We start from the raw sequence: 21,131 nt of genomic DNA on the forward strand, positions 1-21,131 counted from the left end.
ACGCTTCACAGGAAGTACCAGTGTCCCCTTTTTATTTGGCCAAAATCAAAGCTCTTCTATACACTTTATTATGAAAGGAAGCATAGCTATTTTGCAGAAGGAAGCTCTTATTTCACATTATACCTGTAGGAAACTTGAAATATTTGAGATTTTTTTTCTCAAAGACATGATTTTCACAGAAGGTACTAGTGCCTTTTCTTATCTGTAAAAAAATTCTAGATTTTCTTGTTGCCACAATCCTCCACCCCACCCCAAAACCTGCTTTTTAAACACATGCGTTTTCAGGCCTGTGTTTACCAGATAATAAACAAGTGTTGAACTATTTGCTTTAAAATTAAAATTTCCAAATGATAATGGGTCCTTTCTTATAAGGAAAGAAGAATGTTAAAATAGTGAATGCAAGAAACAAAGCAAAAATATGTGCGTTTTGAGGTATCTTAGTACACCTGTAAAAACTGGACATACAGGGAAAAAAACCATTAATAGAGCCACAGCTGATCTCACCTGAGTGCCCATCCTCTCATTAACTTATGAGGGAATTCTATTAGCTGGCAATCCAGAGGCTGTTTACATACTTCTCTATTGGTCTGCTTCCTTTAGGGTACAAGGAGGAGCAACCTTAAAGCTAGAAACCAAAACAAGAACATAAGAAATATTTCTGTTTGACTGCATCAGCCCTTTCCACCTGTCACCACAGGTGGATGTGGAAAAGGTGGCAGGAGCAATGAAAAGATGCCCCTTGCTTGGCAAGATATAATATTGCCAAATCCAAGGACAACACAAAATAAACTCAGGAGATCTATTTCTAGCCTGAAAAGTAAACAAGTCCCAGTCCCAGAGCATGTGCCCTTGTGCCTTGCATGTTCATTTATCAAAGGAGAGAGTAATGTATTCAATGCACCAATAATGCTGTGCCCCAATTTGCTGTTACTAACCCCACTCCCTACCATCTCCCTATTTTCCACACTCAGATTTGGCTTCCAAAGTGCACTCTGGTTCTGCCTAAACCATGGCCTGCTTCAGCTGTAGCCTTCACTCCCCTGAAGAGCCACTGTTAACCGTCCTTTGTCTAATGACAGGTAATTTTGTGGACACACCAGGAAGTTTTCTCTCTCTAGCTGATCTATTCACAGGCCTCTTCAGAACACTAAAAAATAGCTGACAAAGTTCAACTATTTCCTATTCTTGCACTTGCTCAGTCATTTCCCTTTGTGCCAAAATCAACATTACGGATAGACACAAATTTTGCTTATAGTTCTGTTGGCTCTCTCCAAGTTTGTCTGTAGTCACTTCAGACTCTCTGGAGAGTTAATCACTTCCTTCACAAAGTTATTGGACAATACTGGATTTGACTGTCACCACAGTAAAAGCCTATTAAAATCCTGATCATTCTATTTTCAGTGTCAACATTAGCACAAATGGGAGCGTTTGCATTTAAGATGGATGACCAAGAAGAAAAATAAGAAAACTGCTTTCCATTAATCTTGTCATGCTTGGCACAATGCACAGCTGTGACTCCCCAAATTTACAGGTTAAGTTCTATCGTCTTAAAAAATACTTGAAAAATCATATCTCATTTTTGCGCACATTTATTTTAGGCCATAATACATTTAAATATTACCAGATTCTATAGAAAAATAAATCCTCAAAGGTACCTCTGATGCTTGGTCATAAAAAGAGAGGAAAAGAGAGAGCACTAAGAGTTTCTAGGATGTTGGAGATTTAAGTTTAAGTTTCTCATTGGAATTAGGCAGACGGCTTTGCGCACTGGGCTATCATCTACTCTGCAACTGCATTTCATCTTCACTAGAAACTGCATTCTGGATCTATAATACCTTCCTACAAAATTACAACTGAAAGTAGCAAAAGTCTGCAAAAGGCTTTGATTACAACAAATTAATTTCTCAAGTTATTTCTTAATAAGAGAGCAAAACATCTCCATTTGTTAACTTTTCAAAAATGTATATGATTTCTAGATAACACATCAGAATGAAATACAGTGAAGGTACCATTAACATTTCTCCTTGAGTATTCCAGGTTCCAAAAATTACAATACACAGGAGATACATCATAACTCACACTTTCGTCTTTTTGGTATGCCAATGGGCTGTGCTGACAGACTTGACTTTAATCCAACTCATTTAAGTCTGCCATGCCTGTTAATTCTTATCTGCGTTACTATTGACCATGAGACAAAGTTCACCATTCAGCCTTTTTAGAAACAACCTTTTAAAAGCACAAGATATTTTGAGAAGCAAACAGAGGAAGTGGCATGAAAGGTAGATGGTGCACAAGTGTTTCAGAGGGTGCTCCAGACAGAGGGGAATAGACTACAGTTCTGGCTTACAAGGACCATGGTGACCAGAAACCCCACAAACCAACTAGCTACTGAAGTGCTCCAGGCCATTCTGAAGCTCCAGATGTCTGCAAGGTAGATAATCTGCTCTGGGTTAACTTTATGCAAATGTTTCTTATTGGATAGGAAAAGCTCAGTATCCTGGTTTCAGCTGGGATAGAGTTAATTGTCTTCCTAGTAGCTGGTATAGTGCTATGTTTTTGAGCTAGGTATGAGAAGAATGTTGATAACACTGATGTTTTCAGTTGTTGCTAAGTAATATTTAGTCTAAGATCAATGATTTTTCAGCTTCTCATGCCTAGCCAGCAAGAAGGCTGCAGGGGCACAAGAACCTGGGAGGGGACACAGCCAGGGCAGCTGACCCAAACTGGCCAACGGGGTATTCCATACCATGTGATGTCACATCTAGTGTATAAACTGGGGGGAGTGGGGGTGGGGGGATTGCTGCCTGGGGACTAATTGGGCGTCGATGGGCAGGTGGTGAGCAATTGCACTGTGCATCATTTGTATATTCCAATCCTTTTATTATTACTGTTGTAATTTATTAGTAGTGTTATTATCATTATTAGTTTCTTCTTTTCTGTTCTATTAAACCGTTCTTATCTCAACCCACGAGTTTTACTTCTTTTCCCAATTTTCTCCCCCATCCCACTGGGTGGGGGGGAAGTGAGTGAGCGGCTGCATGGTGCTTAGTTGCTGGCTGGGGTTAAACCACGACACTCGGTCAGCATGACATTGAACTTTGCCTATCTACCTACCTCAGTAGCAGCAGCTATCAGAAAGAACTATGATACTTTCTGCACTATGACTGAATACAAGACACTGCTCAATAAGTTTCTCTGATGATCTGGAAGACAAGCACAGGTTCCTGCAAAAAAGAGAACTGCTGAACTTACCCCAGAGCTCTCCTCCCGCTCTGATTTTTTAAGTACACAGTTGAGCAAGGATTAAATGTTCAGGAGACCCATAATGTCTCCTCAGGAATTGTTGTCACCTGTTCTCATTGAATAACAATGTTTCATTTGGCAAATGTAATTTCAATAAGTAAAAAGACTTTTGTTCCTCTGCTGTTATTTCTTAACCTCTCTACCTCACACTTTCTGCAAAGTCAGCAATGACAACTTCTTTGGATCCTTCCCTGAACCCATTCTCTGACCTTCCTAAAGGCTATCCCCACCTGAGGGAGTTTTCTGACATCCCAAAAGCACTCCATACTGCCTTTTCCTAGAAGGTCTTGGAAAAGTTCCATTTTCTACCCAACTCACAAATACAAATTCCCATCAGTATTGTCATACCATGCCTCTTTTTGTAGCACATACTGCTGCTATTCCTGATTTCCAACTTGAGGGTTTTGCCTACTTTTTAAACTTTTAGCTTTTAGGTTAGGGAAAGTGTGTTGGTTTGGATCTTGGACAGTTTCAAACTCAGAGTTGATATTTAGCAAGATAGAAATAACAGTCTGCATTTTTATTGTATTATTATGGGAAAAATGCACACAAAAGGTCAGAGTCTATTGCCCTGCATCTTAGCTCAAGTCTTCAGCTGCCATAGGTTTGCAGAAGCCAGAATCAGTCTCACCCAAGGATGCGGTAGAGTGGTTCACACTGAGTTCCAGACAGGACTCCATCCTGGGGCAGAGAAGCGCCTTTCTCTGAGTATTTCAGCACTTCCTCTTCTGTCTGGAACTTCTAAAGCATCATAAAGAAGGAATGTAGTAGTGGCTGTGAAAGCTGACTGAAGCTTTTTACCTAAATATGACTTGGTGTGTCAATGCTAGCTATATTTGGTACTTTCCTTACAGCCCAGGTTATTTGAAGATGTGGCTACATGGCACCTCAAGAACTGGAAACTAATTTTTATTTTAAATACTGGGGGGGGGGGGGGGAATGTCAAAAAATGTTCCCCAAATGAACACCTAAGGCTCAGAAGACAATTAAAATCTCCCTTCCAATTTTTTTTTACTATTTTTTATAATAAAGTCCTGTGTTTTTTCAAGTGACCACAGTTTTTGAGGACTGATGCCTGAAAGCTGGATGTTTTGAGCTGGCAAGGGTATTCACCATAGACAATAAGTAAAAGTTTTACATATGCACTGATGTGTAGTAGGCCTCCATACTGCTGTGGCCAAGGATCCACTTTGGCATTAGAATGGGAAGTACCTACATAGATATTAAAACTCCAACAACAACCAACTATGTACACGTGCACGTGCTTATCCGGATATATTTATTTTCTATAAGAGGTGCCCACATACTAAGTAATGGGTACTTAATTTATATTTCTAATGGAGAAATATTATTGTTGTATTAGGAAATCCCAGAATGTTGGGGAAGTATGATGTAGAAATATCTGTATGTTGGCCCTATTCTGAAATTCTTTTTGCAGCCATAATTGGCCATTGTTAGAGGCATGACACTAAGCTAGTTGGACCTTTTATTTTATCAAATATTTTCGTTGTTATGTCCTTAAATAAAATTACATTTTCTGTAGAAGAAAAGTGCTCAGGAATGAATCAGGTTGCAAAAATTAAGTCATATGGGGAGCATTGAAAATAATCCAACTAATCCTCCTTATAGGAGGTGCTGTTAGGATGCTCAGTGCAAAAGTATGACTGGTTGTACATGGATACACCAGTAAAGCAAAATACCAGAAGGACTTGGATGGATAGAATTCAAATTCTTTTTCAGTTGACGAATGCTGTCATTGTATATCTATACACCATAACACGCAGGAGGGTGAAAGGCTTCCTTTGCGCTTCTCCACTTGAGCAGTATAGCACAGAGTATTTAGCTCACATTTTGAGAATGGTTACAGCTGTGTCAGATTTTGATTTGTTGAGAATGTTAAAAGGAAAATAAATGAGGTTATACATGAGGAGGACTATCAGTTGTTTCCAGTTCCTTGGAGCATTCATGACTTATTTCAGAAGACAGAGAAATAGCTTTCTGGTTTGTACCTTAGAAAATTATTAATTCACCTAAGGATTCCAGCTGTCCAGCTGGACCTAATGTGAGTCACTAGTTATTGTGGTTGTTTCTCTTTGTATAACTAGAGATTATTGAACCATCTCACATGTTGGATTCTGGTCTGCTGGCACTTCATAGTCTATTTCAGTAACATTATTAAGCTTAGCTCTATAGCTCCCTGACCTTCCTTTGAAGAATATTTGCAGGGATGAACAAATAACACAAAAAAGGCTTGCGATAATGGTACTTGTGGCAAATACTACAGGGTAAAGCAGCAGGAAATACTCTTGTTTCACCCTCCTGTTGCACATCCCTCTAGCAGCCAGCTCAAGTGAGGTCATGCAATCTGCTGACCAGCTGGCATTCCCACATCAAGTTTCTTTTAAAAAAGTAACATTTCGACTCATGCCAGCTGCTGCTGTCATTACTTTTTTACAGTCATTGCAGTTCTGCTTCCAAAGCAAGCCTGTTAATTCAAAAACACTTGATTTTGATTAAAGTATAGAATTGTTCAACAAATACATTCATAAATTCAGAGGTAAAATTGCAGAACTTCAAACACCAAGCAACAGCTAAGAACTTTTAAATATCATTACCAACACTGCTGTTCCATACTTGTTAAATTACTGGAAGACATTGTTAAGGAGCGTAATGTCTGCTGCTGGGATTATGTGAAGACTTACTTAATGTCTAAATGTAAACAAATATATTCATCTATACTGTCTCTTCGGTTTCAAAAATTCTGTTAAAGAATAGCCTGCCTCTTGCAAATGGAACTCTTCTATTTTACATATAACTTTGATATTCTTCACCCACAGAATGATGCTAGTAGAATAAAACTGAAAATACATTCCAATATACAAGGAGGGGACAGTTTACACCCTGTTCATCTCATCAGTGTTACTTTATAATGTCCAGATACCTATAAAAATACATTTTTCTTTCTTTAGGCATCAAGACTTCAGGGCATTTCCCAGTATAATTTCATGTTAGTATCAAAGTAAGTCAAGCATAAATATTTTGCATATAAAAGAGGTACCTTTTTAATGACTATCAAATATCAAAGCAAAAAGGTGTAGCTGATGGCTTTCATGAGGATGACAAATCTACTTCCATAAATCACTGGATGTGACTAATCTGATATTTGTAAAGAGTCTACCACTTTGATTATGTATAACTTTCTGTGGAAAGCACAAAGCTATGGCACTTACTAGTGATATTTATGGTAGTACAGTGCAGACTTAAAAATTATCTTCATGACTATTTTCATTAGCCAGCTGCCAAAGATTTTACTTTGATGTAATTATGCTGTATTCTGGTTTTGTATTTACTTTTGTGTACATTTCCGTCAAGTCAGTGATTCATCAGTAACAGATTAGTGAGACAATATTTGTATATTGTATCCATACAGTAAGGGCAGGATAAAAGAGAGAGAAATGTACTAAAGAGGTAGAATTCAGACATGGATTAACATTAAGCTTCAGACTGGAACTGAAGTTCAGTTTTGTGCTGGAAGCTAAGCTCTGAGTAGAGTGTAAAATATTACCCAAGAGTAGCAAAAATGTGATGCGACCAAATGAAAGCAGGTTGGATCGGAACTGATTAAATAGAACTGAAATGCCATTCTTCCCCATTTTCCTGCCTTGGGAATGCCCTCTTCCATATTCTGCTTGAGCATCCTGCCCTTAACAAAGTCCCTGAAATACAGAAACTGAGGTTACAAGAACATCCTCTTTTGTGTCCTAGAACAGCCCTCAGAAGGTGTCATCACTTGTCCACTTTCAACTGAAAACACTGGCTTTTTCCTTGCCTCTCTCTCCCTCTGGAATATTTTAATTCCGTAGCTATGTTATTTAACTTGGTAAAGTGTTTTTTTGGGGCAGTACATGGAATGAAAGACATAATAGAACTTACCATTCTATACTATTGCCTCATGCTTCCCTGAATAGATAATATCGTTGACACAAATGGCTCAGCAGAAAAAGTCATGAGAACCGAAGATGTGTGGGCACTGAAATATTTCAAGAATTGAATAATGCTTTCCTTTCTCTGTTTAGTCTGACAGATGACAATATGTCCTGAACACTTCAGGACTGAATGATGGAGAAGATGAAAAAGCCATTTGAGAAATGCCTTTCTTATTCCAAATACTTCACTTTGCATTTCAAGAGTGTGCCCAAGTTGGGCATAATGTTTCTTTCACTTTTTGGCAATGTATAATCCACAGAAACGGTACTAGTCACAATTCAGTCCCATCCTCCCTCCCCTGCAAATAATGACTGCAAGTTTAAACTGGTCTTTGGGAACAGCTATCTTCAGGAAATGTTATTTTATTGTAACTGCTAATTGTGAATTTCAGTGATATTTGTAATTGGAGAAGCCTGTGGTTTTTCTTAGGATGGGGAAATCTCTAGTGTTTCTAGTAGCCAAAAATCTTCAGACTTCTAGGAAATGTCAAGACTTCTTTAACTGTGCAAACTAGGGCCAGAGTACAAAACTCCTCCTTGAGTGAAGCCAGCAAGATTCTGCTCACAACAGAAAAGTTTACCAGTGTAAATTGCTCAGAGCTGGTCTCTTAATTGTGTAGAAGTTCAGCAAATAAGAAGATAAACATTTTACTTATGTTTATTGCAGCCCTTGTCCTCCCCGTTGCAGACAACGGTCTCCCTATGGCGAGCAGTGGGATGTGCGTGGTCCCCTCTGTGCACCATGACCTGGGAGCTCAGTGGCTGCCTGCAGCACCCTGTGCACCAGCTGTCCTGCGTGGACAGCCTGCAAGGTGAGCCAAGGCCAGAAGGTGTGGGTCTTGTCCTCACTCATTGAAGATAGATACACAGAGCAGCAGCCGAAATGAAACACAAAAACGGCAGTTTACCTGCTGAAAGTGCAGCAGCAATGGCTGGAGAACAGTCATTAGTGAATGTACTAGATGAAGATCTCCATCCTCTCTACCCAAATAGCAACCTGTTTTATGGGGTTTTTAGCATTATCTTTCTAACTGAAGATAACACATTATACTATAACAATGACATGTGCAATGATGTGCGCAAACTCACAAAGATCTACCCAGAATGAAGGACTTTGGATTAGTGAAAATCTCATATTTTTCAAATATAATGTTTGCCTGAGCCACACTGAAACCAACATCTTCTTAGGTTTCTCACAAGCTCAAGAGTCCAAACAAATGTGTTTGGAAAATACATTTTCTATGCTGCCTCTAAAAGCATCTTTCCTGAGCTTGCAGCTGCTGAATGAAATTGATATTCCAAGCAGTGCCATCAGCTGGCATAGGCTGATCCAGACGGATGGATTGCACTGAAGTCTAATAGTCCAGAAACCTCTTTCAGGGATGCCCCATGAGAGGGAATCTGGAAGTCATGGGAATCCTACTAGACATAGTAATCTCAAGGTCCTCTGTCTATCTGAAATCAAGGACTTTCAGACCTATTATGGTCAATTTTAATGCAAATTTTCTGTAGTACAGGCAAATTTTAAGATTAAGGAAAGGGAAATGTCTGAAAAATTATGTGAATTTCAATTTCAAACCAAATATGTTTTGTCCTTGATAGGTCATTTACTACACTCTTAGCAGATCTTCCATGTCAAAAATGTTACAGAAGCCATAAATGCTACAAGTTATTTTAAGAATCCATCTTCAGTTTGGCTAAGAATTTAATTTCCTAACACCCTACAATATATCTCAAGGATGTATCTCTTTCAAGATATCATTTTTTACAAAAATGGCAGCAGTGCATTTGCAAGAGTTACCTGAAAAGGCAGATCACCTTGCTTGAGATAAGTCTTGTAAAAACAGCTGCTTTTCCTTTGCAGTGCAGCATGCAACAGGGACTGGGTGAGTCAAGTTATAGAAATTTTCCTTTCTAGTAAAACTGAAGCTTGATGTGGAAAATTATCACATGAACAAATGAGAGCTTAGAGCTTAATAGAAAGATTTCAAAGAGCTCCGGGAAATTGCCTATCCTATTCCTGAAGACAAGTGACTAAAACCAAAATAATAAAAATATTTTTTCTTTTGGCCCAATTTGTAATGATTTTACATTGCTTAAAAATACATGTATAAATCCTATTTAAACAAAGACATCTCTAAAAACTTTAGACACTTAAAATATTTTAGACACTGTCGTAGTCACTTGCTACACGTGATCAGTTTTAAGTAGACTATGTTTTAATATGACCATGCCCATTGCTGACACCTTAAAAGCACTGATTACAATCATTCTCTCTGACATTTCAGCAGCATTGACAGAATTTTTGAGAAATACAATATTTTTATTTAAGGGACAATTTGTCCCCAAGAAGGAAATTTTTTGCATTAAGGCAGGGGCTTACAAAATAGCGAATCTAACACCCTTTTTTTCTGTCCCCACCTCTGGCTCCACAACAAGAAGCCATGAAGGGACTCTGCCATGGGGCAGGGGAGTCCATGCCTAGAGCTTGTGCTTGAGTGGTGGCACAGGCCTGCGCTGCAGATCCAAAAAACCTTTCCCAAAACTTTTTCAGCACTGTAAGTTTTGGCTCCACAGTAGGAGCCCGAGACCCCTTCCAGCAGGGTGGCGAAGTCCAGTCAGGCTGCAGACCTGGAGTGCACAGCCCTACCCTGGAAAGGCTCCTGCAGCTACCTAACCCAGAGCTGCAGATGCCGCCTGGCAGCATTACATCTGGCCATGTTCAGAATCCAGGTCAGGTTCAAATTCTCTGAAAGTTTGTTAAATCTGAGACATTTTGGACAAGACATTCAAGACTCAACAAAAAGGCATTTTTAAATTAAATTCTTTCACTGTGCAATTCACAACAAATACTAACCGTGAGTTAGCTCATTATGTAAACAGCAAAGGGTTGAATTTTGGCTGCTTTCAATACTTCTCGTCTATTGCTCTTTCTAACCATAATATCATTTAGTGTGGTGCTAATTAAGCTGATTCTTTCTCTTGATACTTATATGAGTGTTATAACATCTGATTTTTTTTTACAGTCACTAATAGATATTATTCCCCACAAAGGCCTCTGACACAGGAAAATAATTATCCCCACTTTGAAGCCAAAGGATAAAACATTAGCTGTAACTTATATTTGGTACAGAATACCTGTGGATGCACCAGGACACTAACCTGATTTCTGGACTCCCCATTCCTATCAGCTATGCTGACCTTAGAACTTCTGTTTCCATCTTTTTTCCCTTTACTGCAGCAGTACAGTCTCAATGCCACATTTTTGTCTTTCAGCTGCATGTATTTAATTATGAGTCACTATCCCAAAAGAAGAACAAAGTGATTATACTTCCATGTGAATTTGCAGAATGTTTATCTGGTTATAGATACATGAATGAAAATAATGTATGAGCATATAAATAGAAAATAAAAGCTTTATTGTGGCTTCTTTGAAAGCCTGGAATGCATCTCAGAAGACAAAAAGGAAACCAAAAAAAAGTCTTTATTCCAGCTGATAAATGTTTATTCTCTCAAGTTTTTAATCCATGGCAGAGAAGGATAATGAAAGAAGCCCACCACCAGTGGCTAAATCGATTAGCTCCATTTTTATTTTAGGCATAACAATATTCAAAAAAATTAATCAAAAAATGAGGTATAAAGGTTTTTAATCAGCAAACAAATGAAAATAGCTAAGATTTATGAGAGTTAAATGCTGAATTATTCTGAGAATTAACATGATCCTTAATGTTATTATTTTGCCAGAAATATAACAGTTTTTTCATTTCTGTTAGCTGAATGTGGATTTTGAAATAGGATCACTTCCTACAGAGCTGCTTTTGAGGGTCAGAAAAATATAAACTACATTCTCAGACCATCTTCTCTTTCCTTGCATTACACAATGTTTCCCCAGCAGATGAAGAGTCCCCTTGAGGGACTTTCCAGACCCGTTTTCTGTGATTCTGGCTTCAATTATCCCATGCGCCAGATAAGCAGTATCTCCAAAACCTGGAAAAACTTATTCTCATTCTTAGTTTGAGAGTAGAGGTAGAGAGGACTTCCAGAAAAGAAAAAAAGCCCAAGTGCTGAACCACTGCTAGAGTATTTCCTAGTAAGATGCAGAGATGGGGGGGCCTAACATGGCTTTGTAGGTACTTGCACTTTAGTAGTTTTAATACAAGTTTAATTCCTTATTCTATTCACCAGGGCCCTCTGGGGAGATAAGCACATCAATGCCACTTGTGTAGCGTGGGGGATTTTATGGAGCTTCAGTACCATCCCTCCCCGGTGACCCTCACTGCTCCGCTTGCCTGTACTGCAGGTAGGACATTCAGAAGCAGAACTTTTTGTTCTAGGAGAAGAAGGGCTACAGCAAGCCCTAATCCTCTGTTTGTGGCATCACAACAGTATCCACAGCAACTAAATGTGATGTGATACAGAAAGGAATGTGACTTCAAGTGCCAGCAGCTGATGAATGACTGAGGAGCAAAAATCCTATTGTCATGCAGGTACCCCCAGCAATGGCGTATGTATGAGTCAAATGAAATACACACATCTGAAATGCAGACAGAAAAAGGTTGTTTTCTGGCAAGTGTGATTTCTGCCTCAGAATACACTTTAGTCACCACAACGAAACACTCAGAGGGATGGAGCAAGCCAAAGATGGCAACAGAGTCCCCAAGGCACCTCTGTCAATCACTGGCTGGCTATTTATTTAAAAGGGCAATGAGAAATAGAACTACATCAATTTTCTGCATTTTTCATTGTGTTTTCAGAGTTCATTTATTATCTGTGTTGAATAAACAATACAGATGAGAAAACCAAGGATAAACCCAAAGTCTGGAGTGCAGTAAACTGCTTAGAAGTTGGCCCTGGGACTTTGGATTCAGGAAAGTTCTTTTCCCAGACCCACCTCGGATTTGCCTTGAGAGTATGACAAAGACCTTTTTGTTGTGTCTCTACAATACCTAGCACAATGGGGCCCTGATCCATGACTGGAGCCTCCAGGCATTGCCACAGTATGAACAAATAACAATAGCTAGCAGCCAAAGACATTGCTGGGAATTGCTTAGTAGGCAAGCAAGCTTCTTATAGAAGTGTGTGCTCTGAGCACTTATTCAGTTCACGCAGCCTGGGGTTTCAGAATATTCTTTGTTGAAAAAAGCAACCGTTGGAAATACCCCCTTGATCCTGAATCAGGGCCAAGAAGGTGGAAGATATTAGAGCCACTTCTCCTTGCATATTACAGCACTGAAATGGTCTTCAGGGAAGTGAGTTTGATGTGTTGACCAAGGAATGCTCCAATAATGTCACAACAATTTCGTAAAACACCCATGTTTTGAGCAAACACATAGTATGAAATCTTTACATGACACGTCTACCTATTTATGTGGTGCATAAACAGATATGACTGAAAAAAATCTGCTGGTTCAGGCATTGGGTTGGTACACTGAAAACTTGCACCTGATTCCTGGCTCTGGCACAGATATTTGCATGCCCTTTGGCAATTCACTTCATGCATCTTTCTTTTCCTCCTTAAAACAAAAGGAAAACAAGAATACTTTTCCTGCCTCACAGGCATCATGAAGATTCCCAAGCACTGTTAAACATTCAGATGCTGCTGAGATGGGGCCAAAAAGATATGTAGAAACTTAGACAAGTCCATCCCTGAACTTTGGGATGAGAACTCAAGTTGAGGTTATACAGAAAATAACTCTCAGATTGCATTTCTTCTACTGCATTTTTTCTCCTAAATATGGATGGCTCTGGCTTTAAAAGTATTACATTATTTCAGCAATTCCCCAGCTCCATTGATTTTAGCTGTTCTTCAATAGTTAGAAAACAGTGTCAATGTTAATGAGTACAGCTTGTGTGAAAGCTGAGCAATAATCTTGACTTTTGAAAAATACAGCTGTCTTTCTGTGTCCAGGTCCATGCCCACAGGGAGAATATCCAACTTACTCTTCCCAGATCATTAGATATATTACACAAGTTTTTTAGTTAAATCACATCAGTAGAGCCCCTTTCTGGAGTGCCTTCGGTGCTGGGTGTAAGCCAGCACAGACAGGGTAGGGCTACACTGGTTCTCGCACTTCAGTTTTGCCAGTGTTTTTCATATGAAGAAAACTCTGTCTTGACATTAGATTTTACACCACGACTCTTGTTTATTTCTACCTAGAACAACGTCTGTAGACAAAGTCAATATATTTTATCAGACTAACTAGCAGCCAAGCTTTCAGGCACACAAGTCATTCTTCAAGCCTCTTTTTTCACTCTCTCATGTTGTAGACTTCATCTGACTTTGCCATTTCTTACAGGCAAAAAAGACGTTTCAAGAAAGTCATTCTCTGCTGCTGCAGCTGCCATCCGCTGGGCCAAAAAGATGAAAATATGGCAAACGTCACTTCCCTATGTCAGAACTGGAGAAACACAGAGGCGCAAGTGGGCCAACCTGCCTAATGCTGCACATACTCAGCTGTAGAATGGGGTAGCAGCATCCTTGCTCTAAGCACTACTTTTCACTGTCTTGAGCAAAAAATTCCTTACGTGAAAAACTATGAGCCTTGCTCATCCTGTTTTGTCATACACCAAGAATTTCTTTGAGGCATATGGATATACATAAAAAAATTTTTTCCTGTCTTACCGAAAGACACACCAAAGCTGCAATTATTTTCCCAACAGTTAGCTGCTCTCCCACCCACTCAGCTGTTCTTCCTGTCTCCCACTTATTTCTTTCACAACAGAGTTATCTGACATGACTGATTTCCTTTGGGTATCGTGCCTCTCTCTGCAGCTATCTCTGTCCTTTATGTTCTGCAGAGAACAATTCAGGTATTTGCAGGATGTTCAGGCAGCAGATGGGGAACCTGGTTATCAGCAGAGTTACATACAACGGCAACAGTGATGGTAGGAGTGGGGAGTTGCAATGGTTCTCCTGTTACGTATTGGGGACTGCCCCACTGGGTAGTAGAAATCTTTAACACTTCTGCCTGCTGGCAGTATTTCTGTCTCTCATACTAGAAGGAGGAGATGAAGTATGGGAAGAAAGTAAGGATCCAACCTGTCTCTTCAACATGGAATTGAAGGGACCTATGTCTTCCATATAGACATAGGGGTAACAATAGGTACACAAAGCAGACTGTTAGAGGGTGTAACAGTACCTTTAGCAGTTTAAAAGACACAGCACATTAATGATTTTTTTCAAAGTCAGACCCAATTACAACTGTTTACAGAGCCCTTTCCCTCTCCCTCAGAGACTTTGGCTGAATTCCCATAATTTCCGGGACTGGACCCAATTATGCCACTGACCACAGCATTCTGACTACTTAATGCAATTCCATGGCAAGGACAGGGAACTCCCAGGAACAAGAAAGGGCTTGATTTGCTCCACACTGTACCTGGAAACAGCTCCCAAAGCAACATGTTATGCCAAATAACTATGCCTCAGAGTAGCCAATTAATTTGTGCAATTCTAGATTAAAACAAAGACTATTCCTTATCTTTTCTTTTTGAAAAGCTTTTTTTTCCAGGTAAAAATTGTTGGCAGAGTTTCCCCTTGGCTGAAACTTCAGAGCTCTGTAATCTTTGTTCTAGTATTTCCATGAACACAGTGCTAGGAGGCAATTAAAAGGTGGTGAGGTGGGGGAAACGGGTGGTAAGGGTGAAGGAGGATATAGCAGGTTAAACTTACAAAATACATGTACATATCAGGGAAACCTTCAATTCTTAGAAAAATCCCATGTTATCCCAGGTCTGACCTGTCTCAGCAAGTGTGCTTACTCATGGTGGCAAACAAAAGTGTTTGAAATGCACTGCAAGATGATTTATTGACTTAATTCATACCATCATTTCAGTTTATATCAACACTTGGAGAAGTGCTATATTATTCGCTTTTTTCCTTGGCTGATCTCCTCTTATACTTAAGATTGTTATGAGCTTTTCTGTCATTTATAGAGTACCATAAGTTATTAACAACCAAGGAAAAAAACCATACAGGACAGAATAGAAACTCTCCCTTGAAAAAACAGTTGAGAGGCATATGTGAGTACAATGCAGTTCAGTAAGTACAGAGCAAACAGAGAGGCATGTGACTGCTGTAGAAGGAATGCTCTGCGGAACAGATAGCATTTCAGGAGGGCTTAGTCAGAACAAAGTGAGGTGAGATTTGTAAGAAATAGCATTTCTAGTAAACCCTTTGGCAAACTCTGAAAAGAAGACACTTTGAGAGACTAGGTTATGAGAAATCCAATCACTGGCTAAAATTATCCAAAGTATGTGCAAGCCGGCAGGAAAGTAATTTTAGCTTTTATGCAATGTATAAGAAGAACAAAAAGGCCTTCAAGGACATAGGGCAACTATGAGAACGTTTGATAGTTTTCAAGCCTTCTAATCAGGTTACAGAAATGTCATCACATTAAACATGGATGCTTTTCAGATGGGCAATAAAAAATGGGCATTTGCCAATTAACCATACCATTGACTCTTCCTCCAAACATTACTTTTCTGAAGTTAACTTTGGGTTTTACCTTACATGGCACAGCACTTTTGGGAAACTGTATCACCATCACTAATGTGGTCAAGGCTTCCTGATCAACTGCAGCATCTCAAAACCTAGTGTCATCACACAGCTTTGATTTATCTCATCTTGAAAGTTGGCCTGACAAAATCAAATAAGACGACAGAAGCAGACAGTATCTTCTCCTCCATGAGTATGTCCCAAGAAAGGTTTAAACTGTAACTGCAATATGCTTTCTCTTCCACTGTTTCTTTTGGTTTCTAAATCCCATTTTACTCACTCAGCAGCACCTCCTCCTGTTTTCATCCTCTCTCTAGCACTCAGAAACAAATACCCTGCACAGTCCTAGGTCTGGCCATCATAAAAGGATTCAGTCAGCCCAGCCCAGGATTCAGATCTGAATTTCTGGGAAGACTAGGCCTTGAAGGCCTAATGCTTAAACAATTAATCAGGTTTTTTTCCAGAGATTAGGAAATCCTCTGAAGGACCCTAATCCAACTAAACACCTAAGTCGGTACCCTACTTTAAATATACGAGTCTCCTTTGTTGAGTGGAACAAAGAAATATATCTGAAAGTATACTTTAAGGCCACACAGGAAAAATGAAAGATGAGGCAGGAATAAGGTACAAGATTCTGATTCCTAATTGCCTGTTAGGAATATTCATTCCCTACCAGTTTCTGAAATTACTTCACTAATAAGCAGCACTGAAAAGATAAAGTATACATAAAAATTTTCTGTTGACTTTTAGATATAGATGGACTAGACCTCACAGAAATCTGAGAAGAACAAAGTCTGTCATTCTTTAATGAATTCTCACCTTTTTCCAAGAGAAGATGTAGTTTGTATGGAGAATAGGGATTTAATTTTCTCTGGCCTAATCTTGAGGATTTCCAGTAGGCACAGGAGTATTGTCGTTGTAATCAACAGTGACAGCAGCACATCAGTGCTAATATTACTGGGGTACTGAGCTGCTGTAGCCTAATGTACAGTACTGCTCATCTGGATACCACATGGTCTTGTGTACTTCACCATTACCCAATATGTGGCTAAGTAATTTGTCACATGGAAACTGCCTGAGTTGGAAAAATATAGATGTCCCTTCTCACAGTGGTAGAGAAACTGGATATTTCTCCACTGTACACTTGTTCCTTAAACAAGAATCAAGTTGTTCATGTTGTAACACTCCCCCTGAGGGACTGCCTGGGAGTGATGTCTTATTTGTTTCTGCTTTCTCCACATCTTTATTACTATCATTTTCTTTTCTGTTTCTCTCTCCATGCCCATCCTTTCCTTCTCTTTCTACTCTTCTTTTCCATCACTCCTTTTTGCTTCAATTAAAAGCAAAGAAATTGTCCTGGTTTCAGCTGGGATAGAGTTAATTGTCTTCCTAGTAGCTGGTATAGTGCTATGTTTTGAGTTCAGTATGAGAAGAATGCTGATAACACTGATGTTTTCAGTTGTTGCTCAGTAGTGTTTAGACTAATGTCAAGGATTTTTCAGCTTCTCATGCCCAGCCAGCGAGAAAGCTGGAGGGGCACAAGAAGTTGGCGCAGGACACAGCCAGGGCACCTGACCCAAACTGGCCAACAGTGTATTCCATACCATGTGACGTTCCATCTAGTATAGGAACTGGGGGGAATGGGGGTGGGGGATCGCCTCTCGGGGACTAACTGGGTGTCAATCGGTGGGTGGTGAGCAATTGCACTGCACATCATTTGTACGTTCCAATCCTTTTATTATTACTGTTGTCATTTATTAGTGTTATCATTATCATCATTAGTTTCTTCTTTTCTGTTCTATTAAACTGTTCTTAACCCACGATTTTTACTTCTTTTCCCGATTCTTTCCCCCATCCCACTGGGTGGGGGGGAAGTGAGTGAGTGGCTGCGTGGTGCTTAGTTGCTGGCTGGGGTTAAACCACGACAGAAATATACACGTCTCCTTTCTTCAAGATGAGCTCTTGCACACTTCTGCTGTTATTAGGACTGTGTCATTACACTTGTCTGTGACCAGAGGCTCCTATGGCTAAAGCAACACTCATGTGCCTCCACAGCTGCAAGGCCAAGTACTTCAAAGAAATTTGACAGGGAATAACTAACAAAGAGGAGATGCATCCTTCTAACTCAAGGGCAATGAAAGTTAGCTTATAGACTGATACTAGCAGTGTCAATTCCTTTATATACCCTCTGTTTTTTAGGCAGTATCATAAAATTGTGGATATTTCTATTATGTATAGCTATGTTTAAAGATTTTGTTGTTGTTGTTTGGCCTAGGTCACTACATTTAGGGATGTTTACCCCTATCTTTTGAGGGTTGTCAAACATTGGAATGGGCTGCCCAGGGAAGTGGTTGATTCACCATCCCTGGAGGTGTTCAAAAAGGAAGTGGACAGGGTACTCCAGGGCATGGTTTAGGGGGCATGGTTAATGGTTGGACTTGATGATCTTGAAGGTCTTTTCCAACAGAAATGATTCTATGATTCTATGATTCTATGATTCTATCTTTATCTCCTGTTTGTTGCTCTAGTGCTATTTTATCTGATCTCCTAAGAAGAAACACCTTCCAATATCTGCCTGTCTTCCCTCCCTCTCCCTGCAATTTCTGTAATCTGTTTGTTTACCTTTTACAGACAAAACCAACCAGACATTACAGCTCTCTGAAGCAGGAGATCTCCATGCATTTTGTGAAAACCTAACAGCAAGAGAGATGGAAGACACACATTAAAAGCTACCTGAAGGAAATGTTACCCTATGTGCATCACAGCTATTAGTTCTGTTTGATGTGCCAGGATGGTGCACCAACAGACATAGCTAGCCATCCCACATGGCTAGCCAACCAGCACAGTTAGCCAACCCACACACCTAGCTGACCTGTACGGGCATATTTCCAAAGCAGCCACAGGTGATGCTGTCTCTTGCCCAGCCTACAGTGATGGGAGTGTGTGATCACTTGGCAGATGCAGATTGGGAGAGAAGGGGAAAACTGGAGGTACTGGAGCAGGAGCTGACTATCGGGTGGGCATACTGCTAGCTAGAGTCTTCACAGAGTCTGCTATGTAAGGAGCAAAGGCTAAAAAGACTCTGACATGTCTCATTTAGGTGCCTAAAATTATGTGGGGTAAGCCCATATGTAGTACTCATTGCATCATTTGTTTTGTAAACATTTATGGTGAGTGTTCACTTTCCTCTTGTTGGAAGCCCATTCCTCTGGCTGCCATGGAGCTCAGCCATGAGTTTGCATTGTGTATGTTGTACACATACATAGCACACAGTACTTGCATCTATGTTTCGGGAAGTTATATTCCTCTCTGTTTGCATTTCTGCTTTTCAGAAGCTTTCATGAATCTGTCAGGGGCCAATTTATGGGGCCAATAAAAGGCAAGCTCTAGACTTTTCATGGCATTTCAGGTCACAGATATGACAAATAATTTAAAAGACCAGTTCTCACATTAATTCACCTTTGTAAATGAAACCCTGAGGCAACGAAAGACCACAAAAACCAAATAGTGATTCAACATGAGACAATGGGTCACTTCAGGTTTAAGTGAATATTAAGATACTCTATTTATTTTTCAAACCCTCATACATATCGTGGAACTTGTTTTTCATGTGCACTGTTGAATTTGTATTGTGTATGTTGAAAGACTTTTTTTTTCCTTCCTGGTAATGGGGAGCCTGTGTTATTTGCACATTGCAAAACTTGTTCCACAGGTATGTTGTGAAATTTTATTGGGCATTTTACAGTTTGTGATTCATGTCATGTAAACGTTGTCCAGCTCAGCTTTGTGTTCTACTGATTTATGAGTACTGCATGAATGTGATTTGTTGTTTGATTTTCCTGGGATGCAAGGATAATATTACCATTTAAAAAGTCAACACTAACTTATACTTTCCTTTCTAGGCCTGCAAGAGTTTTTAAGGCTCAAACTGTTTCTCTGGGTATTCTTTAGCATCTACTACAATAGCACCCAAGCCTGGTTGTCTGAATTATGTGCTTATGCAACAGAAGTTACTGGAAAGAGAGTTCCCACTTGCTTTTATCATAAATTTGTATTTATTTTTGATACTATCAATGGAGTCACCCCAGTAATTGTCTGATTACCATGTGTTTTCAATGAGCAGTGACCACTGTTTGTGAGTTTGGCACAGCAAACTGACATGCATTGTATCTGACTGAGCGTATAGCCCAAGAATATGTATGGACCAAGATACTATCAAATTCAGTAAGTGCTCTCAAGGATCCTCAATGAAAGTGAAAGCATCTGTTTCTCTTTATGAACATTTAGGCCTATGTTCATTTTCCAAACAGAGTAAATCATGCTAGCCATCTCCAGGCCTCCCCTGCTCCCTTTCTATTCATAAGTGACAAAGTAGTCACATCCACTTACTAAAGAAAATTTAGAGAATTTTGTAGTTTAGGGTGAAATATGTCTAAGTACAGTAGGAGTTGTTAAACTGTCAAGAGGAAGTCACCTCATGAGTTATGGAACCTGTCTAAATTCTTTACTTGTCTTTGACTGTCTCTATCTCTGTGTGTAAAATACAATGAGACAGGATAAGACATGATGTACCACCCATCCCTCTTTTCTGCAGTCCCAAGCAAGTCTAAGTTCTAGGTAATTAAAGTCACCTAGCTTTATTTAAAAATTGCCACACTTTCATTATTTCGCGCTAAATGATTTCAGTGATTGAATTAACAGCCTTTTCAGTTTCATAAGCAGCTACACCTCCGGTCAAAGTATACCAGCCCTAGTATAATTAATGTCTTTATCTCCTTTTCACCACTTCATTTGAAACATTGTGCTTGTAACAGAGCCATTTTACCATGCTCACTCCAGCCACAGCCCATTATTGTTAGTATCTGGACCACTTTACAAATGCAAATTATTACAACTATTCTTCATGTCTGTAATGGCTTCTACATTTCTTGGTTCCAGCTGGAGTCAAACAGGAGCACCAAAATACCGCAGAAAATGCTTTCTTTTACTATATTTGGGCATACACCAAAAACTTAATTTTAGGAGCATCAAGTTGTTTGGAAAAGCAGGCAAGCTATTGTGTCCTGCTTCACTGAAAATGAGCTTGAATTTCCTTGAGGTTTGTCTGCTGCTGTGCTACTAACAAAAAGTTAATTTACATGGGGAAAAAAATAAAGGTATGTCTACACTGGCTTCCCTTCCAGGAAGTAAAATGTATTTTATCTTACACAAACCAATTTTCTTCTTATAATAAATCTCCCTGAACAAAGTTCAGAGAGTGTCCAAAGCAGGTGGGCAGAAGCAGACATCTCTCTGTGGCATCCTGTTATCTCCATTGCATTGGCATCACAGTAGGGGTGGTCTTTGCC

The 21,131-nt window shown here is 39.5% G+C and overlaps 1 long non-coding RNA gene across 1 annotated transcript; it reads left to right on the plus strand.

Moving 5' to 3' along the window:
• The first annotated feature begins 1,083 nt into the window (after positions 1 to 1,083).
• Positions 1,084 to 20,910, plus strand: LOC128139856 (uncharacterized). Its single transcript, XR_008234528.1, has 3 exons — positions 1,084 to 2,431; positions 7,957 to 8,101; positions 18,415 to 20,910. It is a non-coding gene; the product is annotated as an uncharacterized LOC128139856 (long non-coding RNA).
• The last annotated feature ends 221 nt before the right edge of the window (positions 20,911 to 21,131 follow it).

This window comes from Harpia harpyja, chromosome 3 (genome assembly GCF_026419915.1).
Source record: "Harpia harpyja isolate bHarHar1 chromosome 3, bHarHar1 primary haplotype, whole genome shotgun sequence".
NCBI lineage: Eukaryota > Metazoa > Chordata > Aves > Accipitriformes > Accipitridae > Harpia > Harpia harpyja.